A 5,191-nucleotide genomic window follows, 5' to 3' on the forward strand; every position below is an offset into this window, starting at 1 on the left:
TTCACTGAAGACTTAGGCCCTTGGATCACCAGCTTCCTCTTCACCAAAGGACACCATCCTGGATCTGGTCCATATCCATATGTGTAAACACTCAACACACTCTTTTCTCCATTTCTCCTCATCCCAACACCTCCATCTCTCCTGTCGTTGCTAGCTCCCATAGCTCCTGGTCACACCCTCTACCCTTCTGAGATCATCAGGAAGAACTACATTTTTTTCCTGGTTTTTAAAAAAAAATTTACAACCTTTTAGAATTAAGTATAATACACATACTGTAAAGTATCCAGTGCATCTGTGTACAGGTTGATTATCACGAAGTCACCACACTCAGGCAACCAAATCAAGAAATAGAACATTACTACCACAAAAGCCCCTCACTTGCTCTTTATCCAGAGATAACCACTATACTGATTTCTAACATTGTAGATTCCCTTTGTCAGGGTAAGGAAGGTCCCTTCTATTCCTATTTTCATCATGAATGTGTAGAATTTTATCAAATAGTTTTCTGTATGAGACAATCATAATGCTTTTTCTTCTTTATCTATTAATGTGTGGCCTACACAGATAGATTTCTGAATGTTATATTAATACTGCCACTCCTGGAATGAATCCAACTTGGTCATCATATACTATTCTTTTCACATATTGCTGGATTTGCTTTATTAATATTTTAAGATTTTTGTATCTATGTTCACGAGTGAGATAGGCTTATAATTTTCCTTTCTTGTAATATCTTTGTTAGGCTTTTGCAGCAAGGTTATGTCAGGGACTTTGGATTTTACTCTGAGTGAGACAGGAAACCATTCGAAGCTCTTCTACTTGCTGATATGAAAAGATCTCAGACATAATTAGGAGTGAAAAAAGCAATTTATAGAACAGTGTATAGAACATGATCACTGTGTGTAAATTAAAAATCTATGTGAGTGTGGTGTGTACTTTTTTTAGTTATTTAGACAAAGAAACTGTTGACAATTGATGCTAACAGAAGTGGTGAGGGAGAGAGGCTTTCACTTTTCTTTTTGCACCCTTTTTTATCATTTGAAATATTTTTTACCACATTACATGTTACTTCTATTTTAAAAAAACAATAAAAAGAGGAGAAAGTATCAAATGGAAAATAAGGAAATAGGCAGTTTCTTGGTCCTAAATATCCTCTCCTAGCCAGAGGTCCTGGGGCACAGTGGACAGTACCTAGTTCAAGGACTGGCAAGCAGACCTCCTCTCTGCAGCTCAGTCCCTTGTCTGTAAATCGACAATTGCCCACCTCAGTGCTGCATGAAGATTTGATCAATTATCATGCTTGGCACATAGTTCTCAGTCAATACACGGGGCTCCTCCTACAAGCAGCAAAGCTATAGTATCACAAAACTCCTGGGCAGATGTAGTAGAGTGTTAATAGAATAGAGCAGTATGCTGTAAGGATAAATAGGACTATGTGGCAGAGATGGTGACTGGGGCAGGGGAAGGGGGGCTGTTGGGAGGTGAGAGAAATGGGTAGGAGAAAAGGATTCAGGAAGGCACTGCCAATGAAGGCTCTGACCCAATACACTGCTCCTTCCTGGGTGCCTCAGGAAGAGCAGGAGCCACAATTGGCCTGGCCAGGGCTCCCTGAGGTGCCAAGGGAGAGATCTCAGATTGATATAAGGAGAGAGAGATACCTAGCTTGAACCCAGAGGAAGGGTTCGATTGGAGCACATAGAGATCATTTGGTGCCTATGGGGTTGTGCAAGAAAATTCTGCTGGTGGGGTATGTCTGTGTGTATGTGTGTGTGTGTGTGTGTGTGTGTGTGTGTGTGTGTAAGCTGTGAATATAGAAATAAATACCTCTCAAGGTCTTAACATTCACACTAAGGGAAAGAAAGCTGAGTTCCCCAGGGGACTATCACTGTCAGCATGCAGTCTAATTTGCATAATTTCGGTGTTGGTAATAGTTCAGTAATTAAAACTCTTTGGAAAAGAAAAAAAAGGCAGATGCATAAAATGTACCCCAGGGCCAGTTTCTAAGAGATGATATTCACCACATTTTGTGTCTTGGTGCGTATGGGCAGCGTAGGGTTCCTTGCCCACTCACGCTCTTGTCCTGTATATATCAGGGGCACACAGTCACTGAGTCTTCTCCTGTCAAATGAGGATAATGAGAGAGCATACCCCCTAAGGTTGAGGCGAGGAGTCAGCGAGTTAGTACATATGAGGTTGTAAACAACTTTTTCATCTGGTCAGTGCCTGATTTAATGTTAACTCTGAGACTGATAAGACAAGAGGAGGCTTTCTTTTGACCAGGCTGGTTAAGTCATTAGTTATACCCCTCTCCCTCAGCTGTAATCTTGGAAAAAATGCAATTAACTCAAGTGGGCTCTTAGCACTGACAAACTAGAGAAAGAGAGCTTGTGGACTGGACACAGAGAGAATGAGTGAGACCTATGGAACTGCAAGAAGGGAGAAAGAGTCAGGGCAGGTATTCTTGCCTTTTCGTCTTTTATCCTCAGGAGGGGCGTCATGACAGCACCGTCTCTCACTGCACTCTTACCTTCTGTGTGTAACCCAACGGAACTACTTTCTATTTTGCGTGTGTGCCCCATGGTTCCCATGCCCGTGCCTTGGCTCAGGTGTTCTCTTTGCCGGCAACGTGCTTCCTCTCAACGCGTCACACCCGGCGTACCCATCTTGCCAGAATCAGCTCAGGCATCACTTCCTCCAGGAAGCCTCATTCCAGGACTCACATGTCCTTTCTCCCCTCCCCCCAATTAAGTAGCTGTTCCTTGCGGTGGCTATTCCCTCCTTCCACCTTAGGGTACAGCTTTCTACCCGTGTCTCCTTCACCGAACTAGGAGCATGTTGAGGAAAGGAAGTTTGCCTTTTTCCTCTTTGCGTTTCTTCTACCTCCCCACACCTTGCACTTGGTAAGCAGGCGCTAATTAGCAGTCTAATGTGTGGGTTAATATATCAGTCAGCCCGTTGTCAGCTGAATGAACAGCCTCCACTCAGGACAAGTGCCTGCTCCCATTCTCCTCCTTGTCGTCTGACTTCTCTCACCAAGCAGCCCGAATCAGCTCTCCGCGGCTCCTCACTGGCCTGCAGCCCAAGTAGGCATCTCCCTGTATCATGGCGGTCACCAACGACATCATCATCCACCAGAAAAACCAATGCCGGGGTGCTCCTGGTGGCACAGTGGTTAAGAATGTCTGCCAGTGCAGGGGACACGGGTTCGAGCCCTGGTCCGGGAAGATCCCACATGCTGCAGAGCAACTAAGCCCATGCGCCACAACTACTGAGCCTGCGCTCTAGAGCACGTGAGCCACAACTACGGAAGCCCGCGCGCCGTGCCTAGATCCCATGCTCCGCAATAAGAGAAGCTGCCACAATGAGAAGCCCGCGCACCGCAGCGAAGAGTACCCCCGCTCACTGCAACTAGAAAAAGCCCGTGTGCAGCAAGAAATACCCAATGCAGCCAAAAATAAATAAATTTAAAAAAAATTATTTTAAAAAAGCCAACTTTATCATAAACGAGTCTTATTTGAAATAATTGTGCAGGATCCCTGGTGGAGTTTCATAAGCGTCTTCCTTCTGCTTGAGAGAAGGTGATGACATGGTGAGGAGGACACCATGTCCTCTGGAAGACTTTCTGCTAAGGCTTCGGGACACTCCCTGACGTGGAGTCAGGGGATGCTGGCATAGGCCCCCCTGAGACTGAGACCCATGTGCATTGGCTGTGACTGACCATTATGAGGCTCAGCCGAGGGACTTGACTTAGAGCCCCTCTCCTAGGCAGTGGGGTCCCTGGCCCACCCTGTCCTCCAACTGCCACTCCCCTAACTGTCTCTTAGAACTTTGCTTCTCAGTACCCTTGCCTGTGCCTACCTGCCCTTCAGACGACTGCTGGCTTAGGAGCTGGGAAAGCTTTTTGAGGACCAGGTGAAAGCCACATTTTGTGATTCAGGCATCCGCCAACTCTAGTTTTATAAGGAAAACTCAGCTGTCTTTGATTTTTGTTTCTTTGGTTTTGGTTTTGAGCACTCTAAAATCTTGTTGCCTCTCCCCCTTCCGATTTGCAGGACGGCTGGGGAAGAAACCAACTTGGTTGCTTGAGCATCTTTTAATCCTTCTGAGCTGTGTGTGAAGACGGCTTTCCTCAGAGGAGTTCCAGATTTTATCAAAAAAAGAAATCATTATTTTACTCTTCAAAATGTAAATATACTTTTAATATAAATAATAAATGCTCATTATAAAAATTCATACAATTCAGCATATCCTTCAATTCAGCTGTGATAGAGATAACCCATTCCTCTGATATTGGATATTTAGCCTGTTTTAAATTTTTTGCATTTACAAACAATGAATGATGTAATGAACTTCCTTACACGTGTATTGTTGCCTATTTGTGTGAGTAGTTTTATGGGATAAATTCCTTAAAATGTAACTGTTGGGTCTAATGATTGATGTTGCCAGATTACTCACCCAAAAAAGTTTACACACCTGCCGCCTCCCGTGAAGTTATCTCAGGGCTGACTTAGCCACTGGACACAGAAGGCACATTGCCTAGGGCCCAGAATAGTTTTAGGGGTCATGAAAACTTCTTAATTTCTTTTAAAATCAGAAGAAAAAACCGAATATAATAATAATGAATATATAATATACAGTGAATCCAGCCTGGATTATAGTTTTTATACTAATGAAGCCATAAAATGTGATTTTTCATATTTTATTATGGAGATGGGACCCATAAGGGCAAATGTGTGTAAGGCCCCTACAAGTCATAATGTGGTCCTGGCTTATCCATTTCTCCATACCCTTGCAACTCTGAGAATTCTTTTTAGTTTTTGCCAGTCTTTTATGCAAAACAAACAACAAAAAAAGACATTTCATGATTGTTTTTCTTTTCCTTGGTTATTTATGAGATGTGGTCTCCTAAGTTGATTCATAAAGAAAATTTAAATTTTCTTTATGAATTGCCTATTTATGCTCCTTTCTCATCTTTCTATTGAGTTGCTCATCTTTTCCTTGTTAAAAAAGTTCTTTTTACATTATAAGAAATTTTGCAAATTTTATTTTCAGAATTTTGCATTTCAGATTTATTGCTATCTTTTAATGATGATGTTTAAAGTATTCCTGTACCCCAAATCTGGCAAGAATTTGTTACATGGTATCATTCTTGCAAAGGCTTACACAAATGTTCATTGATATTTTCTTCTAT

Source organism: Phocoena phocoena, chromosome 9 (genome assembly GCF_963924675.1).
Source record: "Phocoena phocoena chromosome 9, mPhoPho1.1, whole genome shotgun sequence".
NCBI classification, from domain to species: Eukaryota; Metazoa; Chordata; class Mammalia; order Artiodactyla; family Phocoenidae; genus Phocoena; species Phocoena phocoena.